We start from the raw sequence: 25,361 nt of genomic DNA, 5'->3' as shown, positions 1-25,361 counted from the left end.
TAACATAAAATTAAATTAAGGTAGATAATAAACCATGTGTAGAAGTGGATTTTGATGACAGGCTGTGATTGCTGGCTTACAAACCAATGCTCAAAAGTTTATTGTAGCTGTAATTCTCCAGGAAGAATGGCCAGTTAACTGTTTAACCTATTAACCTGCACGTGTGAAGTGCAAATGCTTCAGCAGAAGTCCTCTGCTAACAGTTCAGGTTTGTACATAGGTTTACAAGTTGGAAGGAAGAGTGTTTTTGAGAATGTTGGCATGGGCCTTCTTGGCAAAAGTTAGGGAGTAGGAAAGGAGCTGAAATGTAGTAGTCTCAATTAATTTAATCACAGGACCACTTTCTGATGAAACATAATCCAATAAAATATGGTATGAGTCCACTGCTGTCAATTAAGAAGTTAGTGTGAAGGTTCCACAAGAACATGGGGAAATACTTGTATTAATAAATTGAATTAATTATGATAATGAGAATGTCTCCTCTGCTTCTAACAGTATGATTTGTTGGTCCAGATCCAAGGACAAACTTTATGGAAACATACACAAAAGGATTTGCACATAGAAATAGCAGTATTTTATGAAGCAGGATTCTGTCAAAGATCACATTTTATACTCCTACTGTATAAAAATGGGCACTCTGGACAAGTTAATGAATGAATGGTTAAAGACACTACTAAAGTAGCAAAGCACAGTCACATTTTAACAGTACTTTTCTTGACCTCTTAGATGTAGAAAAAAGTTCTATTTAATAGAAAAAGTGAGTTTATTACCAGAAATGTTAACATTTTAGAGGGATGTCATCAATCTTGCTTTATAATCAACCATCAAATATTTGCCTTGACACTTCTATAAATTATTCTGTTCATGCAAAAATTTACATTAGAAAAATATAATTAGGACAGAGTTTTCAAAAGTATGAAATTTAAGTCCATCATAAAGTATTAAAACTGTTAACACTGTATTGTAGTTTTTTATTGTACAATCCATTGCATAATTTGTTAAATAAAATAAGTTTTTATTGTACAATCCATTGTATAATTTGCTAAATTATACGAGAAATATATGAGGTACGATTACAAATATCAAACTTGAGTAAAGTTGGAAGTTCATATTATGTAACCCAAACCTAGTAAGTTGAAAAAATCTGCTTTGATTGCAGTTAGCTTTGAATGTGACTTTTACCCCACAGGGATGAATATTTCTCAGTGTACAAACTTTAGCAAGTTGAAAATACATAAAGCATTTTCCCAGAAAGTATTTTCTATGAACTTTAATGATCAAAAGGTTTCCTCTGACTTGCAATGTAATGAATTGTCCTGTTTCAAAACAGAAGTGAAATTTAGCTGAATGATACACTATACTAAACATGAATGATTTATTTTTTTTCCTTCTGGTCTTAAAGCAGGGCCGGTATCCTAAGATTGCTTTTATACATTATGATGACTTTACCTTCCTTTAAAATAAGTAAAATGCTGATCTTAGCTACATTATATAAATGCGGGATTTTTTTTTTCTTATTTGTCCATAAATGTGAATATGTTTCTTTAAATTTTATTGTTCAGGCTATATGCATATATATTCCTCGGTAGAAGTTGTCGTCATAGCATACTTACAATTATATTAAAAGGTATCAAAGCTTTATGCAACAGCTGAAGGTCTTTTTTCTCTTGAAATGTCTTCATTTCTGAGCAGTTCATAAATTTTAGACACACAGATTTAATACTGAATAAGTTTTATTTCAACACCATCTTTTCCCCCTTCCTTCCCTGCTTCTATTCTAGTGAATTAGCACGTTCAGGACATATACTCCTAAAATGGTATACAGCTTCAAGTTCTGTAAAAGTCAATGCCAGTCTTTGCAGGTCATTTTAACTTCTCTCTGAATCAGAGCATGTGTCAGTGCCAAAGTGAAGCCTGAACCCAAATAACAAACAACAATGGTAGCATGTGCTTGATGAAACTTACTTTAGTCTCCTTCCTATTTTGTAGTAGGAGAAACCAAGCACTTACCCATAGAATGTGAACCTTTCAGCATGCAAGGGCAATACAAGGTCTGCTTTCCTACCATATCATGGTGGAATACACATTCTGGCTGCCAGAAATTGTAGTCTCTTCAAAACAAGGAAGTGATTAATATTGTGGTTGTTTTCAGGGATCTGTAATTTCTTTTGCTGATTAAGAAATGGCTCTAAAAAATGGCCAGTGCTCCAGGCTATAAAGCCCCATCCAGTGAGCTGCCAAGTGTCTTCCTTTGCTGTGAATTCATTATCGTTTAGGTGCATTGAACATGTCCTTGGCTGTTCTTGCAGCCACGAATCACTTGGGAAAAGTCTTTCTGAGTGGTGAACAACTCTCTTTAATTTATCAGAACTGCTCAGACACCCTGCTAATCTTATTTAACACACATTGAAAAGTTACTGACTTTTGTGAGTTGCTCGAGATTTCTCATTTGTATGTTATCCAGCTTGTGTTCATTTAGGTTGTTAAGCATCGCATTTCAGTAAGCTAACTTCTCAGTTCTGGGGTCTTTTTTATTTCCTATGTATATCTCTATTTTATTCTTCCTTTCCTGGTATCTCACATTGTAATTTTTTGTTGTCTGTCTCATATCGAAGTATTTTCTTATTTTTTTAAAAATTCCTTGCTCCATGTCTTTATTCATTAAAAAAGGAAGTTTTGTATTCTTTCTCTGGGTTATGAGTTTTCTATTTCCCCAACCTTTTACCTACTCCCTTAATTTTTTTTCTACTTTCTTCTGCTCTTTATATTTATCACATCCTCTTTGCTGCTGACATACCTGCAGACTATCTCACATTTGCTCATCTAGGCATGTTCCCATGAAGCTTATCTCTTTCTGCCACACTCAGTGTAAAGACTCTTCCTGACATTGCCTTCTTTTTTTGGCACACATTCTGAGATTCAGTCCAGTAGCTCCTTACATGCAAAGATAAGCTACAAAAATGTTGCTAAAGGTATTAAAAAAAAAAAAAAAACAAACACAAAAAAAACCAAAAAAACCCCACAAACCCAAGAGAACTCACTTTTTGGCAGGTTTCATAATATCCTAAAGTTCTATCCTGTGCATTGTTGCCATTAGCACTTTTTTCTGGGCAGTAAAAAAAAGGACGGTGTTAGATGGAAGTATTATAGAAACTTCAACACCTAAAAAAAAGGACTAATTAGAGTTAAAGGAGAAATGTGAGCCATCCTTATTAACCAATTGGGCAGTTTTATGGCACTAGTGAATTGACTACATAATGGAAATATGGTCAATATTATCTGCGTGGAACACAAGGAAGTGAGAGACGTTCAGTTACTTGAGGGAATGACAAGCAAAGGTGGAGAGGACAGATAGAACAAAAGTGGGGGGAAAAATCAGCTGAAGTGGGAACAGAATAGTAGAATGCCTTGTTTATGATAACAAAAAAGAGCTGGATATTAGACCTGTTATACTAACAATTATTTGTATAAGTTATCTTTTGGATATAGTACTGTATTAAACAATAGAATATAAAAAAGAGTGTAGCAGTTTGATGCAAAAGTGGTCTTTGGGGTATTTCGAATATTCCAAGGAATACTTGTCCAAATATTTTTATTACATATAAGGAGTAATTTACAGAAGGAGATAGAGACACCTTACCAAACTACTGTACACAAATTTGATCAGCCAAGTTGAAGAAAGAATAATTAAAGTACAGAAGCAATGGAGAGTTTGACTGATGCAGCTGAAAGCATCTCTCTTGTTAGAATATGTTAAAAGAAACCTCAGTGAAGGCCGAAATAAAACATGATCACTCTTTTCCCATAAGAATTTTAAGGCCCATATATCTGGACAGTGTGAGGAGAAATAAAAGAGTCACACTTGTATGAAAACAAATGACACATACTGATCAACAATAAATACATGGTAGAAGTATTACTATATTTTAATTACCACTGTAAAAATAGGTAGAAAGGCTTAGAAGCAATTGATTTTGTGATGAAATTTTCTATATTTCTGCGCAGGTTTTTGTGACATGATAGGGAACAGTATTTGCTGAGCTGTGATGTCCTGTCCAGTTCAATATCCTCATGGGTTGTGCAAGCTAATATGATACTGGTTCTTCACCCTAAACTTGTAGTTTTATTTTTCTTACTGCAGATCAGAGCCATGATAGATTAGCTCCAACAGCTCATCCAGTTTGTTTTGCAACATCAGTTTTATTGAGGCAAAAACTGAAGTGTGAACTTTGAACATGGTCTATTATTGTTCAAAGTGCATCATGCCTTAAATAGAATATTCACTGTGTTATAGGAACAAAGTAGGATATTTATGCTGGCCTGTGTAAGCACCATATTTTGACATTAACTCAAACCTTGCCTTCTGTAGAAAACTGTCATGGGGGGAAAGTAACATGAAAAGAGTTTAGTCTCAGAGTCTTTAGAATTTTGGTTGATCTTTTTCTGTCTCTACAGAGACATCGAATCCAAACAACATCCTCAGGAAATCCAGTGATAGAAGCATTATGTACCTCTAAAATCCATTGCTCAGCTGACTTTTCTTATAGTTGCAGCCATATAAACAAAATGCTAATGGAATGCAATATAACTCTATATTAAAATATTTGAGGATACACAGATGTATATTATTAGACATTAAAATACCCTTAATTCTTCTTAATAAATTCCTACATTCTGAGAAATTTGGTAAATCATTTAAGATCCCCAAAAACAGCAAATGAGAAATAGAGATGCATAATTTTTTTCAGTGGTTACAGTATTGTTTTGACAAGTGGAAAATTCAAAATAGAAATTACTAGTTAGCTGCACAATATAAGAAAGTTCTCAAGTTTGAGAGATGCTGCTAGATAGGATCAATCTCTCAGTGAATAAAAATATAAGCATAATGAATATATGAATACTCAGAATTACTGAAAAAAATAAGAGAAATTGCTCTTTTTGACTGCAAAATTCTGATTTTCCAATAGAATTTTTTCTTCATTTGGTTTGAGTTGAAAATATTTCTGTTTATAGTTCTGGAAAGGGATATTTCTTCATACAGTGAACTCTTAGAACATGAATAGGACTGGAATAATTCCTTTTATAAAGGAAGGGAAACATATATATGCCATTTCACGGGGATATTTGTTTGCACTTGCCACATCTTATCCAGATATGGATGCTATGGGAGGACCTTTTTGGACCATTTGCATTGCTACCCTGCTCTAGGGGTAACACAGTTAACATTCTGTAAGTGAAATGTGCTGGTCCTTTTTGTTTGAGATTCAGTGCCAGGCAGTGGTGTGAAATCTTTCTGAGTATTTCAATTGCAGACAAGTAAAATATTTTTAAGCCATATAAGTACTTCACAGAACATTAGGACATTGATTATTTACACGATGTATCTGAGTAAAAAGAATTTGTTAGGACTCATTTTTGTACTGAACTGTCTGCAATTCCTGTCTTGACAATTCCTTTTTCAAAATTGCTTACTATCTCTGCCTCCGTTGTAATCTTGTAGGGTTATGTCTTCTACTAACATGACCTGATTTGCATCCTTCCTATAAATTGCAGTCAAGCAGCAACACCTCAGAGAATACGGAATGGCGTTTTATCACTTCTGGAGTTGTGTATTGTAAGGTAAAGGTTGGAGTGTGCCAAAGGGAAGAAGTATTTGCCACTTGCACTTTGTTTTCTTTGTGACTATGTAAAAGGACTTCAGCCTCCAGAGATATAATTACAGCAATTTAAACAGACACTTAATCTGTGCACATGGAACTGGTACAATGAAAAATAAAGCTACAAAGGGTACAAGGCAAACCTTGGGATTTTTCTCTGATTTCTTGACCCTATGAGGGTACCTCCCATTCTCCAAAGCTGGGTAAGAAATTCAGGTCCTGTATACCTTTTAGTTTTGTCATCCATTCAATTCCAGTGAATTTGGAAGAATAGGCAGCACTGTAGTTAGAAATCATTTGTCAGGAAGTGCTTTTATAACCAAAGCTTAAACCATAGAGGTCAATTTTTGATCTCTGTCAAAAGGTAGCAAAATAGAATTCATAGCCTTAAGCAGAAATGGTAATCTTCCCCTTTTTGGTTTACCTGAGCTTCCTAAATCTGTGTAATAACTCAAAATAATAAGAAAGTTTTTAAAATCAACACTACAACATTTTAGCAAGCAAAGAGATTTTTTCTAACTGCCTAAAATATTAAATGAAGAAAACTTCATGGAGACATGTGACTTCCACATCTGAAGACTTGTTAAATCAAAAAAGAAGCAACACTTGTGTGCATTCACATCACAGCAATGAATGTACAACAAATTAAAAGAGAACATAGCTCATTAAAAAACATGCAGATGCCATTTTAAATGCTTTGAACAATTCTATGATTCCTGGACTTTTTGCAACTTGAGGAAAATTGGTTATTGACTGTATAACAAAAAATGCTGAGATGACATATTCATTTCTGTACACTTCACCATGATAAAACGTTCAGAACAAAGACTTACAGCTAAGAAAAACCAAATCCTCTCAGTGAAGAGAAGACATGGCCTTTTAAACTATGATTAGTATTATCTTTAAGAGGCAAGCAACATTACAAATTATCTACCTTTCATATATGATCCATCTCACTTTTTAAAGAACTTCTATTTGTTTTTTACTGAGTTTAGTCTGCTGATGAGAAATATAATTATTCAAAGAAGTTGCATAATTATCTGCAACTATCTGCTCTTGTAATGTTCTCTACAATGGCAAAACATATATTAGTGGAAAAATAAGTTAACTGTAAAGTGCCGACTGCTTGAAACATCAGCATTGACAAAACTGGCAATAAAAATCAAAACCATTCTAAACTTCTCAAAAGTTGGGTGGCCTGCTTTTTTTGTATAGGTGAGAGAGTTTTGACAGCTATCTAGTGCTAAAGTAATTTAAATAAATAATTAAAAAGACTGGATAGGTTAAAATAGATCCTAAAAAATCATACTGAATATGCTCTCTGGATCACTGAATTATAGTGTTCTGCCTGCATCAGCAGAGAGTGCCAGTTGCAAGAAATGCTACAGACAATTGCAGAAAAATGTGCTTAGAAGGACGTTCTCTTTGTATCATATTTAATTAGTCATTGGTTTATGCCCTGAGGTATAAAGTCTTGAATTCCAATTATTTTATCCTACTTAATATTCACGGTTGTGATTATTCTCCATCTTCATATCAAATTGAATCTTTCTAGTATTTTACTGAGTTAATATGCATCTTCAGCCATCTGCCTTGTGTTGACTATTAACTTCTGATAATGAGTACCATTGCTGAATTATGCACATGGTAACAAAGCATTTTCATTTATTGCTCCTAGAAATAGCTGTAGTTTCAATGAATATCCCCTTTTCTTAAATTAAGAAATTACATAGGTAAAACCAATCTTACTTTTCTACTTTTATGAAGCTCCCTCTAACTATTTTGTAGCCATGTCTGAATGCAGTAGATTTAAACTTTTCTCCTATTTAAATCTTTCCAGCAAGTAGCCAGTTTCACTATTTGTGTCTTACCTTTTGTCTGTCATATTTTTTCTGAAATCCTAATGTTAGAACTGAATTTTTTACAAGTGGATATTCTCTGATTTATTCTGTGGTACTATAAAATTTTAAAGATTAGATGTCCTCCCATCTTTGTGTTTCCCAACTTTTTGTCTTTATCACTGGTAGGGGCTGATGAATCCTACAGTCTGAAAGAGCCAAGGCTGCTGCATCTCTGTTTCCTCAGATCCAGCTGGGAGTGATGCTGAGCATGTTTTCCCAATGATTGTCATGCAGGCACACCTAGTACACCTACATGTGTACGGTTGACTGGCCACACAGGCCAACCCAGACTGAAAACACTAAGCACTCACACGAGCATTCAAGAACACTAAAAGCCTCATCCTGGCCCCCTCTCTGGCTAATTGGAATAAAGGTTTATTAGCAGGAAATATAAGTATATATATGTAAAATGTGTATGTACATGCACAATGATTACCTTGTCAGTGTTCCCCTGGATTCTTGCTCTTAATCATCTCACTCTCAGATGCAAAAGCTCATGTACAAATGAGTCCCAGCAGACCCCCAAGCCCCAGTGTCCTCAGCAGTTTTCCTGAACAAGCCCTGATCTTGCTAGTGGTGAACTCCTGCTGTCTCCTTGTGAGTGACACACTCACCCTCGGGGCTCCTGGGTTACTTCTCTGTGCTCCGGATATTTGCAAGTGATCACACTGTGATGCACACACCTTGACATCTCCAGCTTCTGACACCCCAAACACACAGGCCCTGTGACCCTGAGTGGTGTCACTCCAGCCCTGGCACTCAGACCTAAACACAAACAAGCACCAGCAGAAAGAGCCCCTTCACTCAGGACAATATTTAGAAATGAAGTGTAATGAAAAGACACGTCAAACTACTGATCTAGTGCAGGGTGTGCTGATGAGGGCTAGCCTGTATTAACCCTCTATCCCATGCCAAACCCACCTAGATACCTCTCTTTCTCCACCTTTGGTTGACCCTGGAACATCTCACAATAAGTCCTGTACAATCTCAAAATGCTTTTTCCTTGCCATCTGATACTGTGTGGAAACACCTTCCCCTGGCTCATGGGCCCCGAAGGCCCATGGGGCTGAAGCTTTCCTGGGACAGTCCTAGGGGAAGGCAGGGTAGATTTCTCTGCATGGGATGTTGGGGCTCCCTTTGTGCCCCTGTGCTCTTTGAAGCTCATGGGAATGGATTTCTAGATGGTGCAGGGTGTTTGGGTTCCCTCACCCTCCCCTTTGAATGTGGGGAGATTGAGCTTTAATTTGCATAACCAACTAATCGGTACTTCACATGGAGCTCTACTTTCATGAAGCAGTCAGAAACGACACTGAAATGTCTTTCTTAAGTTCTTTCCATTATTTACAACATGTCAGTTAGCATAAAAAAAAGTAATTAAATTCTGAAAATCTGCCAGTCAGAAATGGACTTTCTAATACATACAGATTTAGACACAGATTCAAAACTGCTCTAATAATCAAGACATCTGATAAGTCATCCACCAGATACATTTGTTTCTGTGGTGTATATTTTAGCTCAGTTTAATTTGTATTAATGTGCATTAGACATCTATGTTTTAGTTCTGCTGCAACACATAGACATTTTACCTCCAGATATTTAAAAAGAAGATACACTCTCAGTAGGCCTCCTCTAAACAAACAGAGCAACAAGGTAACAGTACCAAACAAGTTTTCCACGTTTTATTTTGCATTAATATGCTAGTAATTGCCTTATGCAATTTCTTCTCAAAATTTCATTTTTCTTTCAGGTAAATTTTCGATTTGTCATGTAATTTTTTTGTTGTTTAAAAATATTTTGAACATGTAAAGCAGTAATTGACCTTATTTCACAAGACTTCAGTGATCAGCTTCTTTAACTGGAAATCGGTATACCCTTTGGTAATAAAAACTATGTTGGGAAGTTTGGAAAATCTGTAAGTACATGAAAAGGAATGAAAACAGGCAAGAAATTTGTGAAAAAAACCCAAAAACCCCTTGTTTATATCCTAAGCACACACTGAAGGACAGATGCTTGTTGCACTTGATCTACTGTAGGTATCAGATATCAAACTGAGTAGCCTGGCTTTTTGGGGGTTGATGGTTAGTCCTGTCAGAACTGACTACTTTTATAAAATGATGGGATTGTCAGAGCCTAAATTTGATTTTCCGTGGTCTTGGAACAGAATGGCTGTAAGATTGTAGAAAGAAATAGAAAGCCTTATTTACAGGCTGTGAAAGTTTCATTTCTTTTGTGAAATTAGAGTTTATTTTCTAGTGGGGAAAAAAAAAAAAGTCTGTGTTATTCTGGAAAGTGGCTTTTCCTACAGAATTTCTTTGAAGTACTTCCTGAAATTCATCAATTAATACATTATGTTCCAGTTTTACTCCTGATCATGACTTGTGGTCAAAATCATTAGTCTGAGAGGATTACACTTAGAGATGCAGTTATTAGTTTAAAAAATTGGATGTAATATATATTTTTATAACCATTTTTCCAGTCTAAAGTCTTATACTTACAATACAGCATAGTGTCTACAGTAGGAATTTCATTTCTTATTTCTGTTTATTTATTTGTGTCAATAGTTAGCTCTTTTCTTGACATATATAGTAAAATTTTAATGTCAATAATCTTTGCATTGGTCATTCTTTAGAGACCATAGGATATTCTTCTGGAACACTCTTCAGTAGAAAATTTCAGTTAGCAGCATCAGGAAGAGTGTTCTGGATGGATAACAATGGATTGTCCAATTTGCACTTTTAGATTTATTTTTTGAAAATGTTTATTCCTGAGATTCTATTTATTGTTATTAGAGAGATCGAGTACTTGCTTGATTTCAGAACACAGGCATTAAACAACATTTTTATCAAGAGAAACTGTCATATGTTCTCCTAAATCTCCTCCCTATTACACAACAAATTTACTCCCCTTAAAAAAATTGTCATTCTTGTATGGATCAAAACAAATCAAAAATACGACTTCTGTCTTGTTCTCTTGTCTGTCATGAGTTTTAAACAGGTGGTATTTTGCCTTTGTCATCACTTGCTACAAAATATACCCCAGAATGATTGTGTAACACATGGTTTCACTGAACTTTTCTAGTCACTGGTACATAAGTTGTGATGAAGTGAGAAGGGTTCTATGCAAGAGTTTAAAATTCCTCAGACTAAAACCTTCAAATGTCATCCACATACGAAAAATGGCTGAAACCAATAACGTGAACAAATTGATTAGCATGTTCAGTGACAGGTTTTTGGATGTATATATCAATTTTCTTTGCCAAACATACTCTAAAAAGTAATATAGCAAAACAGACAACATGTAAGAACATTCCAGATGATCCTTAGGCTTCCTAACATTATCTGTTGTGCTGTTAAAAGTGGTTTGTTTGCTCAGGCTTAGAAGACATTATTTGTATAGTTGCTGTCAAATCAAATAAACTGGAAGAGATACACTGTCTGAAGAGTACTGGAGTAGGCAGCTAATCTTTTTCTTCTTCTTTGAAACAGTTGTACATACCAAGTGTGCTTATTTCCCGTGCTCTGATTTGTCAGATGGTATTTATTCATTGGAAAAGATGAAAAAAATGAAATAAAAACTAGAAAGATATGTTAAGCAGTTAATGGGGATAATAAAGATGATGACCAGCAAAACCCAAAGATTATTCTATGGTGTTACACTTTTATATTATTCTAAATTATTTTTTACTGAGATCAGTTTCTTTAGAACTGAATTCCATGCAAGTGTTCAGTTTCTCTCACTGGGAGAAAAGTGAGCTCTGAGCTGCTCAGAACAATGCCTTTGTGGTAAAGAGTTAGTGTTATTTTTATAATTTCATTTGGAATTGGGCAGAGTCAAAGGAATAAAGAGAAAAAATGTTTTATAATACAAAACACAGTGACAAATTGGGAAGAGGTATTTTCAGCAGTTCAAAAAGAAACATCTTAAGATGGTGTGAAGAGTCTGAGGTCTGCTTATATTTCTATAAGGAACAGCTTTGTGTACCTATTTGGGAAGAGTAAGACAGTTGTTTAATGTGAATCTTACAGGAGTAAGCAGAAATGTAGTGTCTGAAGAACTAAAGCTTGGTCTGAGAGTGATGTCACAAGTGGGAGTAGAATAGCCTAAGAATGGGAAAAGAAAGAGAAAAGGTATAGCTATAAAGTATTAACTACAAGGGAAGCAAATGAAAAGACAGTCGAAAAAAGACAAAAAAAAAAGATGGTATGGAATAAAAAAATGCAATAAAAATGCAGAAGTACTGAGGTATATGACAAGTAGACATCTTGAGATGTTTTGGAGAAGCATAACTTAAGGATGCATTCTGCTTCATGTGAGACTGTGCTGCGTAAAGGGGTTAGAGAACACTTTAGGGGCAGTGCAGCAGCTTCTCTTCTGCTTCACATGCCAGGCCACGACTGACACACTGAGTCCAGACCAGGGAGGCAGCTGCAGCCTTCCCATGGCAGTGTGTGAGACAGGAGTGCCATAACAGGAAAATGTGAAACATGGATTAGTGGGTGAATTTAATGCTCTGGACCGGGGTATGTGTGAATGATTTAATTGCCATATATCTATCTCATAAAAGAATTGTGCAGGAAGCTAATATCTTGAATTTAAGATGGCTGTCCAGTAGGACATCTTGAATGGTAATATATCAGATCTTTTCATAAGTCAGAGTAGCGGACAGTGTCTCCACTGCTTGACTTCTGGCACTGAACCTGATGAAAAAGGCTGTAGTTATTCCATTGCTGTGTTCTCCAGATGGGTGGCTAAAGCTGAACTGCCTGTTGGAACACAATGGTGCCAGGAGCTCTTGGGAGAGTGCTAGTTGACACAAGTGATATAGAGACTTTGTTAATGTTCAAGATAATTGTAGGGCTGTGCCTAGGCTCTGGAACTGTTTCGTTTACTTGGGGAGGTCTCTAATCCCAACTTCATTCCTAGCTGGGGCACTAACATTGCATCATGGTGCTACCACACATCAGGCTCAAAAGCCTGCCTAGCAATTCTGGCAGCAATATTAATGTGCTGCTTGTGATTTTTATATCTTTCTTTACAAGTATACTTGACTTTATTTCACCCTGAATTGTAACTGCAAGGATTTTCAGGGAAGATAGACATTGTCAGGGAAGAAAATGATGTTGAGCCTCAAGGGAGCACAATGAAACTGAGACACAGTGTGGGAAGGATCTGACCAGACTAGAGGGAGCAGTCAGTCCAAGAAAAAGTGCTCTGAGAGTCCAGGCTGTCACTTTATTAATGCCTCAGAGAAACCAAATCGATGCTTCATATCTTAGCAGTTTTGCTCTGACAATTCTTTCCTTGGCTCCGAAAGGCTGGTGCTACAGGAAATCCCCAGCACTAAACTAAATCTGCTCCTACTTTGCAGGTGAAAAACATGAAAAACACAGAGCATATTGAAATATAAACGCTTTTTAAAAGCTGTGTTGTTATGTCCTTTACAAGCTGGGAATTTTACCCAGTAGCAGATGTTGGGGGGCCTGAGAGCACCTTTGCCCCTATGGTTTGGCCCCCAGAGCCAGGTGAGCGCAGATGGTGAAGAGGGGAGAGGCTCCAGGTCCTGTGTGGCAGCCATGGGCAGGGCCAGCCCCTGGCCCAGTGGAAACATTCCCAACTGTGGCTCTTGGCTGGGCTCAGCCAAGTTCCAGCTCCCGCCGCCCCCCGGCCATGTGCCCTGATGTGGGCTGGCACCCTGGCCTGGCCTCGGCCTGTGCCCACGGCTGGGACTGTCCCTGTGCCTCAGCTACCTGGCTTCTGGCTGGACGGGCAGTGCCAGGCTGATGCTTCAGGAGCCTGCAAAGGGGGGCAGCTGCTTTCACTGCCCTGAGACTGCCTGTTGTGATGGTGTGGTGCCTGAGCAGCTTCCCAAAGGGCCAGTTCCACGCTTCAGGAACCCCCATGGCAGCAGCTTTGGTGGGAGAAAGCCACATGCTGTGCTGCCTCCCAGTATATTTGCCAGGAAGCTGTCCTGGATTGACTGGGTGAACAGTTCTTTCTTCTTCCCTTTTTGTGGCCAGAAAGACCCTTTTCAGAATTAAAATTAGGATTTTAAAAGTCCCCTGGGAGAAATCATCTCTAATAACAGCTTATCCAGGGGGATTTTTTCTTTATCCAAATACTGCTAGAGTTTAAACTTCTGCAAGCAAAAGCAAAGAAGAAAGTGAGGGGAGATCTTCATGGAAGTTTAACCTTCATGTGTACATACTTCTGGTGCCTGAAAGCTGAAAAAGTTTCTAGAATCTGAGACACATTTATCACAATTCAAAAAATGTGATTTTTTAGTGTTTCTCCATTTAGGTAATGTGGTATTTTCCCTTTCTTATTGAATAAATGTAAGTAGTGATCCTTTAGATTTAACATGATTAACTTGGTTACTCATAATTAAAATGCTTTCTGTCACCCTCCATAAAGAAAGTATGTAAATTTACTCTGGTTGTGAGGATGTGCTGATCATGTTTAACCAGATACCATTTCTTTTACTATTGCATTTTTTGTGAGTTTGCTTCTATATTGATTATACAAGAAATGTTCTTTAGGAATGATACTCTAACAAGATTTTGCTGGATTTTTTTTAAAACATTCTCTTCTTGATTTTGTTTCCTTAATCAGGTTTAATAGGCCTGAACTATTTAACTTCTATGTCTAGTGACTCTGTGGTGTCTCTGAGGCTGAAACATAATAAATCAGACCATGGCTTGTGAAATGACTGTCAATTTCTAATGCTTCTTCATGTCTGCTGGCATCTATAGTCAGAGGACTCTGGGTTTAACTACTGGTTTAGATTAAAATATTATTCTGTACAAAAAATGTTAAGCAATAGCATTTGCTTACATAAGTGCTAATGGCTTTATTTGTTTTTCTTTCCCTCTTCTGTCGGGATGGCTTTTTCAGTGGTATGAATGATGTATTATAGGTTTTTTAAGCTTCAAACAGACTTTCAAAAAAGACTTTTAAATAGAAGTAAATTAGAAGTAAATCAGGAACTCCAGTCATTCACCAGGCAGCATTTTTGAGACTTGAAGAAGAAATACCAAATTTTTTGCTTAAGTCTCTCCTGTAGTTGCATAGTTTTTAGACTACCTGTAAAAAAAAGGATTTAATTTTTTGCAGGAGAGGATCCCTAAGGAAAAATAACCGGGAAAGAACATATGCTATTTCCCTGAAATGCTTCCCAACCTTTTGCTGTGTTCAGGTCAGAGTAATTCATTAGCCTGATGTAATATTTTGTTAAGTAACTTTTCAGCTGATCTTTCTTTCAAGTTCTTGTAAGTTTGCCTTTGAATCTATGTACGTATCTTGCACTTAGCATAGATTCTGGCTTACTGTTTTACTGGTCTGTTACCAATTCAGAGACCAGCCATTTACTTTGGTTTGAATTTGAATCCTGCTGTCTTCATATGATGACCTATAATTCTTTTACTGGAAGAGACAATGAGTTTTTGATCCCTATCCACATTCTATATGGAACTCCTGATTTGTAGACCATTATTACATCTATGTAAGTCACCTCTTGTCCACATTGAAGGGGCTCAGCCTTACCCATTTTCCATATGGAACTGTCTGCTTATATGGGTGCTGGACATTCTTTTGATTATCTTTTCTGCCTTTACCTGAATTGTTTTCAGTTCTAAAATAACATCACTCTGTTCCTTGCTTCCTTATCCATACTTTCAGAGTTTTGTTGTCAATTGTTTGATACACAGTTAATGTTTACATTATGTAGATTTTCCATCTTTCAACCTTGCTTGACTTAATCAGTCTTGATTTATGAGAAAAAGCAGGTGGCAACAATGAAAATGTGATGTCTTAAAAGGCTGTATTAAGTATGCTCACACTGAAAGATTTCCATGGAACATTTAGTCTCATATTTGAAAGGGATGATGGTAGATAATGAAGCATATTTTCTCATAAGAATTAATGTATTTGTGGGGCAATGAATACAGGGACTGGAATGCAAGCCTAAATGCTTAGACGGTATACATGATGTGGAGGATGGTGTGACAGAAGGAGGATCACAGCTGAAGGAGAAGATGGCTTTTCATCTTTCAGAAGTGATATCTGTTCTAGAAGATCTCTGTCCTTTCAGACAGAAAATACAGTGATGTTAAGTGCTCAATTTAATAGATGAAGAAGCTGTCAAGAAAGGAACACCTCCTCAGGCTGACAGTCCTAATTATTCTGCTCCTCTCTACATCCTACACATTGCATTTAGTGTTATTAAGCTGTGTTCATTTCTCTAGTCTTTGCAAACATCCCCCACTTCTGCATGAAATCCTACTATAAAAAGTGATTTTCCATCTATTGACTTACTAACTTCCACTTTCTTCATAAACATCTTTGGAATGACTGCATATTGCTCTGAAAGGAGCCAGTCAGAGTGAACACAAAATTCAGCATGTGAACTATACTATAGATTTGTGCAACAGCATAATGATATTGTGTATTTGTTCATATAATTACAGCATCACAGAATGATTGATGTTGGCAGGAACCTCTGGCCATCTGGTTCGGTTGTCCTGCTCAAGCAGAATCACTTAGAAATGCTTGACCAGGACCATGCCCAGACATTTTCAAAAATCTCCAAGAATGAAGGCTCTGCAATATCTCAGGGCAACCTGTGCCAGTGATTTTCACCTTCATAGTGAAAAAATGCTTCCTGATGTTTAGAGGAAACCTTCCATGTTTCAGTTTGTGCCCACTGCCCCTGGTCCTGTTACTTGCCACCTCTGGCAAAAGCTCTATCTTCTTTCCACTTTCCCTTCAGGTACTTATATACGTTGGTAAGATCCCCTCTTAATATTTTTTTTTTTCCTGGGCTAAACAGAGAAAGGGTGCTCCAGTGCCATCACCATCTTTGTGGCCTTGGACTCTTTCTGTTATGTCCATGTCTGTCTTTTTCTGGATAGCCCAGAATTGGACACAATACTCCAGTATTGCTGGCCTCACCAGCAGTGTACAGAGGGGCAGAATATCCTCTCAGTCTGCTGAAACGTTCCTCTTTATGAATCTCGGAATACTGTTGGTTTTCTTTGCAGTACATGTACGGTTCATGTTCAACCACATGTCCACCAGGATCCTGAGGTCCTTCTCTGCCAAGATATTTCCAGCTTGCTGGCCACCAACACATATTGATGCATGGATGTTCCTCTCTGGTGATTTCCCCTGGTTTAACTTCATGAGTTTCCTGCTAGCCCACATCTCCAGCCCATTCAGGTCCCTCTGAATGTCAGCAAAATCACCTGGCGAATCACCACTCTTCACAGTTTTGTGTCATTAATAAACTCTCTAAGGGCACCCTGCCCCAGCATGCAGATCATTAATGGTATTAAACTTGACCGGGCTGTGTATTGACCCAAACTATAGTTATTGATCTCCAACTAGATTTTGTGCTGCTTATCAATACCCCATTCTGGGTCTGGTGGAGTGATCTGTGGCCCCTTCAGACAACTTTCAAACCACTTTGCTGTCTGCTTATTCAGCCCATCCTTCAACAGCTTCTGTATGAGGATCTTATGGGACACTGTCAAAGGCCCCAGAGAAAACAAGGTAGACAGTATCCATTGCTCTCTTCTCATCTACTGAGCCAATCCTTTTGTCACAGACATTTATCAAGATGGGTAAGCATTACTTCCCATTGGTGAATCCATGCTAACTACTGCTAATGATTTTTTTGTCCTACATGTACATGAAATGTTCTTTATTTCTGATCTTCTCCACCAATTCTATCTCAGCATTTACTAAGTGTTCCTCTCACTGGCCTTGTTCTCAGTGAGATGACACAGGCTGCCAGTCACGGCCATTCCAGCTGCCCAAACCTTCCCTGCTCCCTGGCTGGGGGCAGAAGAACATATATGGCTGGTGAGGCTCCTGCCCTGATGGATCCCCTGTCTGTGCAGATGCCTGGTCCCAGGGAGCTGCTGGCCCTTGCTGAGCCAGGACACAACTCTTGGTGATTCTACAAGGATTTCTGGAGGGCATTTTGCTGCTGTGGCTTTAGATGAAAACTTTATTATTAGTTTTTATTCTTTTCACTATTTGCTTCTCAAACTCTTGCTTGGCCTTCATAGTACTACTTTTTACATCTACACTGTCAAAATTTGTCAGGCTTTTCATTTTCTTTATGCCTGTACCACATTTTAAAAAATACTTTCTGGTTTCTAGTACTGTCTTTTACTTTGCTGAATAGCCATCCTGGCTTTATCTTTATTTCTAAATCTTCTTTAGCAGATGATATGCACTGTTTCTGTGTTTGCTGTATGGTATCCTTCAGATATTTTCATGCTGCTGGGAAGGGTTTAATTATCTTATGAATGTCTTCTGGTTACAGAGAAGACTTTCTGTCTGCTCTGAAGTAAAGCACAGTGGTAGTACATTTCTTGATCTTTGTTGGTCCATTGTGATGTTGAAACTAAATTTATATTTGCAACAGGTTTGGGAAGTGGTACTGCTATAAGCTTTGCCCTGCAAGAATGTTACTACATTTTGCACATAATTCACTGACAATATTATTGAATATTTCAGTTGTTTTTGTAATTCTTTGAGGAAATATCACAGTAGTTTGAATCCCCTTAGGTTGGAAAGGAACTGAATTTAACAACCCCAGAGTATGGATAAACTTTCTAACAATCAAGCTGTTGTATAAAGATGTGTAGCAACTCCCTCCCTATAAAATGAAAGGAATAATCTTTATTGCATTCTTTAAAAAACAATAATAAAAAAATGGACATTTCTTCCTGGGGTGGAAGTATACCTGGGGAAAAAGATACTTTTGTGAAGCCCTGACCCAATATCTAAAGTGTGAAAGGTAACACTCTTTCCTATAGACTTGTGTATTCATTGTTTCCTCACAGCTTGCTCTAAATGGCTTCTTGCTTGTTGCACTAGTCAATAGCTACTTCAAATAGCCATTCCTGCTCTTCTCAGGACACTGAACATGGATTTTAGGATGGATATTAAGCTCTGGGTTCTGGATTAATTGATGAAACACAGACACCTAAAAATGAGGCATTTTTTTCACATGACTTTTAAAAGTTAAGTGTTAGAGTGTTTAGTTTTACACTCCACTTTAGCCAAGAAGTAATTGAAGGCTATTGTTATTCCCCAGGCAAACATTACTCAACTCCATTAAGAACATTAAGAACATTTAAAACAAGTTTTCACACTCAGGTGTTTTAACTTATGTAATGTGACTGCTATAGCATTTGAATCAGAATGATGACAGTAAGTATTGTTTACCTTTACCTTCCCCAATGTTGTGATGTATTTGGCATTGCTAATGGCAACAGTTAAATAAAAAATGGGTTTCTGAGTTCTCAGAAATTCATACTAGACCATATCAACTGGCTATCACCTCCTGTCAAAGATTCAGTCATAATATTTCAGGGAAATCTACATCATCAACAACACAGGGAAAGCTTATGCTGGACATTAAGAAATATTTCTTTACTGAGAGGATGATAAAGCACTGGAACAGGCTTCCTAGGCAGGTGGTTGATGCCCTAAACCTGTCATTGCTCAAGAGTAATTTTGACAATGCCCTTAATATACTTTAAATTTTCAGTACTGAGTGGTCAAGCAGTTGGACAAGATGATCACTGTAGGTCCTTTCTAAATATTCTATTCTATTCTATTCTATTCTATTCTATTCTATTCTATTCTATTCTATTCTATTCTATTCTATTCTATTCTACCAACCTAAAAGCAATAAGTCTCTTTTTCTTACACCCTGTATTCTTGAAATACAGAATTAAAATATGAAGGAGGTTCATGACATGAATGAGTGTGACAGAAAGACAATGTGATTTAAAAGCTTCTGAAATATGCTGTCATTAACAGGTCCCTGAATTTATTTATTGTAGTTTACTGTACACCAAGTTTTGGATAAGAATTACTGAGGACAGAATCTGCAATAAATGGCTTTTGGATTTCAGGGAATGCAGCAAAGTAACATCTTACTCTCATACTGTGTTTTTCTTCAGTGGCTTATTTCAGTCCAATCAACATAAAAATTCACATGTCACAATATATTTGTGCCTTTGTTTATTAATATCTTCCTCTTTTCCAATCCTCTTGTGTTTTATTTTCATTTATGCAAAAGTTTTTTTGGAAACAGTTATTGGATACAGTGCTCTGAACTGTGAAATAAAATTTTATCTTCATTTGGTTTATGCTGCAGTATTTGTTTACTTTGAATTCAAGAGCTTTTTTTTTCCAGTATTCTAAAATCTATAAAAATGCAATTTTTCATTTAATTCAAAATGCATTAATGTCTCTTGTTTCAAAGATCAGCACAAAAATTTGTAATTAACTGAATACATTTCTTTGCAACTGAAGTAATCTACACCGTCTAAATAACATCTCCACTATAAAATACTGCACTCTCAAATACATTTCAAAGAGTGGAGGATAGGCTCCTCTGCTCTCTTTATGTTTAATAATATGAAGCATTCTCAACCTGTAAATAAGTAGTGCTTGAAATGGAAAGAAAGAGAACAGAACATTTACTAAGTATTATCCCTTTAGGAACAGTGAAAATGAAATGCAGAAAATTTGAAGGAACTGCTCCAAACCCAGCATCACAATTATGGCTAGAAAACATACTGTTCTACCTCTTCAGTCTTCAGTACATTGACTTCTTCTGTCAGGAGAGGTAAATCCCGGCTCTTGCCTTCTGGTTATGAAGCACTTCATAGGACATCAGAACCCTCTGAAATGACTACCCAGGGAAGAAATTGCTCTGCTAATAATTTCAGGGTTTTTTTTTTTTTTTTTTTTTTTTTTTTTCAGCAAGGCTAGCCTTTGAATTAAGTCAGTCATAGAGCCATAGAATGTTCTGTGTTGGAAGGGACCTTACAGATTTTTTTTTTTATTTTTTTTTTTTTTTTTTTTATTATTTTCACCCTCCACCTCTGTATTTATGTTGAGGAAGCTTCCCCCGCTGGCCGTTCAGCAGACTGGCTCCGGCACTCCACCCACACTCCCCGAGGGTCGAGGCTGCACCCCCGCGCTCACACAGCCACGCCAGGTCTTCTTTACAGGCTCAAGCCCGGGTTTCCTAGAGGACAGTGTCAGATATCCAGATCCTTAAATAATTTAATCATGGAGCAAAAACAAAATCACAGCTTGAGCTGAGTCCAAGGAGGGACCCCCGAACAAAGGAAACCCTGGGCTTTTACACCCTCCCAGTCTAGGGATGTGAAAGTCTGGAGTCCTCGGCTCCTGCCGTGTCTCTGAGTGTGACCTGGCCGGGCCACCCGGGGCCCCTTTGTCGTGCTAAGGGCAGTTCAGAGCCTCTTGCCTCGGGGTCCCCACCCAGAGCTCGATCTACAGCCGGCACTGCAGCTCGTCTGAATCCCTCTTTCTTTGGTCTATTGTGCTACCCCCAAAAATACTCCGTTTCAGTAGCTGTCTTTTGCACGACTGAGCTGTTCTAATCCTCATCCTAACCTGCTGTTAATGTTCGTTCTCCTTGAGGGAGGGAGAAGTGCTTCCAGTGAGATTCTCAACACAGCACATGGTCTCCTGTGCAGAAAGGTCTGGGGAATCTGGGACCCGATATCAACAACCCAATTAGCAGAGCTGCTCCACGGAGGCTATAGCATTTCTAATGGATTCAATGACCTTTATGCCATCAGTTTATTAGTGACAAGAAAATACTGCTTTCTGACTTCTCTAAAATGAACCGTCCTTCTGGTAGCTTGTCTTATTGATACTTGAAAATGCAAAGTCTTCTTTCAACGGACACAATTGAAATATGGCACCTACGGAGAGTCCTTTATCAAAAAGTGAACAGTGACTATAATATTTTGAATTTTTTTTCTGGGTTCAAGAGCAATGGATTGTGAAGGGAAGAAAATGGAAGAGAGAATTTCCCAATAGCTGGCCCATGGCTAGAGTTTATTTGTGCAGGAGAAAGAAATGTCTCTGAGTGCCTCTATTTATAGTCTTCTTTTGAATTCACTAAAGGGCAGTCATGCTACATACAGGTAAAAATCAAAATAAAAAAATACGAAAATAACTGCAGTATAGACTGGGCACACTTTTAAATATCAGCTCAGAAATGCAAAGTATTCTGGCCCAGTAATGCTCACCTTATGATTAAGCAAAAATGGTGCAAGTGTAGAAAATTGACAGTAATGAATTTACATGTTTTCCAGTCCAGTGTCTCAAATATAATTGCATTACCACTCTGGCATTGCCTTCACTGCAGCCATGTAAGGGTGTTACAAAATTTTGTGATCAGTGTGTAATAAGAATATGCATTCTTTCTAAGCATAGATTAAAATTTAGCTGGAAAATAGCTGGAATTTAATAACCCAGTGATGGAAATCTTGCACAGCACAGGCAGGAAAAGTGACTGACAAAGGAGAGAGGATATTTTGCCTGCAGAAAGGAATGACATGAGTGGCTGAGCTACTACCATCAAGACAGCTTTGAGCACAGTGAAAAGATACAAGAAAGGTATAATCAGAGAAAAGAACTATAATTTTCCTGAACAAGATGAAGATATTGAGACAGGACTATTTAAGAAGACAAAGGAGCACTCCATTTCAGTGCCTGGTGTACATGTTCTTGCACAGATATTATCTCCTTGGGAGATGGCTCCTCCTGCAAGATTGCTCCTCATGGGTGGGGAAGGGAAGGCAGTATGCTGTGACAAAGGAAACTTGCAGCCCCACTGCCACCACATCGCAGCTTTGGGCAATGCTCACACCCGATGCTTGTCTCCTCACCCACTCCCACAGCCCTCTCCCTCAGAAGCAGAAAGATCCTCTCATGAAGTCAGCACAAGGTCTCATTTTCCCCTTCTTGGGCAGGTTATCTAATCCTTGCCTATGCTGCTAAACTATAACCAATCCTGATAGGCTCCTAGCCTTGAAATTATTATGCCTGATCTGTCTTCCTACTGGCTACCTACTTGCTGTCTTTTTCCCTCTGGCACCTTCCATGCTGCCTGAAAAGCAGACACCCCTTGCTTACTGTGGAGAGAAAATACCTATGGATGGTGATTTTAAGGAAGTCACTGTGATTATGTAGAAGGGTCTTGTAGATCCTCCTTCAGAGCCATTCAAAAGTGCTACTAAATTTCCTAGGTGTCATCCTGTGATAAAACGGTTAATCAGGTTGGTTCTGATGCTTTTCTCTTAACATGATGAACTTGGGGATTGTCTTGTGGTTTTGGCAGACAGTAAAGGAGCAGAAATGCGTTCACAATGACAGATCTTTTAGGATAGGCTGCAGCATAAACTGAAGAAAATTTCCAGCACTGACCCTGACTACCAGAACAGGTAGAACATTACAAGGGAGTTAATGTTTATGGACAATATTACCAAATCAGAACTCTTTGCCATTATATAGTGGCTTCTAATGTAAATGAGGAGCTGTTGATAATAGCTAGCTACTCCTAATTCTATTGCAAAAGATGGGTTAAAAATGAGGAAAAAACCTGCAACAACAGATGTGTTCTGGGAATGATTTTAGAGCTGTTGATAATAGCTAGCTACTCCTAATGCTATTGCAAAAGGTGGGTTAAAAATGAGGGAAAAACCTGCAACAACAGATGTGTTCTGGGAATGATTTTAGAGGTTTTTTTTTTTTGTTTTTTTTTTTTTTGTTTTGTTTTGTTTTTAATACTGGGTTAATTTTCAGCTATGAAATTGTAGTAAATTTTCAGACAGCAGGTTAGTTATAGGACTCTGATAATGCACATTGGAAAAAGATGATGTATAGAGTGGTCCTGTACAAGATTTTTTTGGCTGTGAAAGGGGAGGAATGCAGACTGGAGGGGGTAGAAGCTTGAATGAAGTCAATCAAAACATAAATGAGATTCTCCTGTAATTCCTCATTCTACAGACATATGTTTCTCATCCTACTTAAAATGTAGATCATACCTGTAACTGTAAGTTAGTGTTTTCTGTTTACTGTTTGAGTAAGGAAAAAATACCAAAGTGGTTTTTGCTGACTCTTGGAATGAGATGAATTTTGAATGATCTTCCCTGTTTGCCAGTCTGTATCCAGTGATTTCGGTGTTCTAATTGTGAACTCTGTTTTCTTTTGACAATATTATATCTTTCTTCTCTCAAGGTTTGTTACTGCCTTTCTTTTCTTATATGAGTTGGAATGATTGTTATTTAATATTCCAGTTTCTAAAGCTCTTTATGTGTCAGCACAGCTAGTACTTCTGTCTTCTTTTTTTTCTTCATGATTGACAGAAAGAAAAAAGATTCTTGATTAACTGTATTCCAATTCCTTATGAACACTTTTTTTTTCTTTTCTCCCTGTAGGAGCACCAAAATATTTTTCTGTCAAATTACATGCCAAAGAATATCTTATCAAGTCTAGATGCTTGAGATAAAATTCAGCACTAATGTGACTGCAAAATGCAGTCATTTTTCACTCCTTACTGTGGTGTAAGGATTATATTGTTCCCTATAAATGTAAATCTCAAAAGATCTGTTGGAACAACTTGGCTAGAGACAATCCACTCCAGTATTTATTTAATGTTCACTGTGCTAAAGTGAGTTTTACAAACACAATCTTCAGAAGGCCCAGATGAGTCAGACTGGTAAAAAGTGCATGGAATTGATCTGTCATAAAAATGAAACATCCAGTAGTGTGTGCACAGTGCACTGCAAATAGCTGGCTCCCAAAATACCCCTTTAGGTCTTCAGTTCACAGACTTGTATTTATGCACCCATTCCTGTCTTCTCATATCTCACTACTTTTGCTTATTACATGAATGACAGTGATTGAAATGGGAGAGCAAAATGATAAGTACAATGTGAATAGCTTGAGTGATAATAATTTTGAAGAGAAACGATATCAACATTCTGGATTCTGCCATATCTTCTCATACAGAATTAAAAAGTGTCCTAACATTTTAAGATGAGAGGCAGAGACTAGTTTCTGGTAGACCCAGCTCTCTGTCTGCTGTGTCTTTCAGTCCCTCACCTACTAGAATCATTCCACCACTGTTCCACCTGGCCCTTGCTCACCAGTTACCTACAATAGCCTCGAACCATTAGATGTGTCAACAGACCACATTTTCTTTCACTGAAGTTTTCTCCTGAGTCTAACCCATGCCCATCTTAAGCCTGGAGACTTTCATTTGCATACTCAGCATTGAAAGATACTTTATTCCTTCCATGAAACCTTTCCTGCTGTGCTACACTGACTACACTCTGTGACCTGCCTGTGTCAGCCATCCATCCATCTGGCTTTCCTAGAGGAGGCTGAAAATCTCTTCTTTCCCTCGGGTTACACTCTGTTCTTAACTCATTGTCACTGTGTTGCAAGGTCAGAAGCAGCAGAAAAAACCTGGAAAAGACTGCAACTTGCAGGAAACTCAATATTCAGCTTCTCTGGGATTAATGGAGTTCCATGGAAAACATCTCCTTGTCACAATCTACATATCTGGCAAAAATGCATGGGAACACTGAAATATTCTGAGATTTGTCTGGTAAAATCACACCAAATCCATTGCTGATCCTTCAGGTTATTGTACATCAGTCACATTGCCTTGTGTTTGCAGTGCATCTGCCATGGCAGGGTTTCAGTGATGCTGAACCTCCCTTGCTCCTTGCACTTGACTAAGGCTCAATCCTTACATTTAATTGCTCGAGAACATATCAAATGATCTAAATTTTTTCATCTGCTGAACTAAATAGGTTCAGCTTGTGGCAAAGACTGCATTTATCATTTATGCCTTTTCTTGCCTTTTCTTCTCCCCACAATGTCCTTGAGGGTTATGCAAATGCAAAGTCTGGGGCACGCTGCAAATCAAATATTCTATCATTACATTAAA

General features: G+C 37.6%; 1 long non-coding RNA gene across 1 annotated transcript in view; it reads left to right on the top strand.

Moving 5' to 3' along the window:
* The window catches only part of LOC136290130 (uncharacterized), a 477,979-nt gene that overhangs the window by 63,536 nt on the left and 389,082 nt on the right, over positions 1-25,361 (top strand). The window lies entirely within an intron of this gene.

This window comes from Chamaea fasciata, unplaced genomic scaffold (assembly GCF_029207755.1).
Source record: "Chamaea fasciata isolate MVZ Bird 193981 ecotype frontalis unplaced genomic scaffold, bChaFas1.0.hap1 SCAF_5, whole genome shotgun sequence".
In the NCBI taxonomy this organism is placed as follows: Eukaryota; Metazoa; Chordata; class Aves; order Passeriformes; family Sylviidae; genus Chamaea; species Chamaea fasciata.
This window is presented reverse-complemented; position numbering and strand designations above follow the sequence as displayed.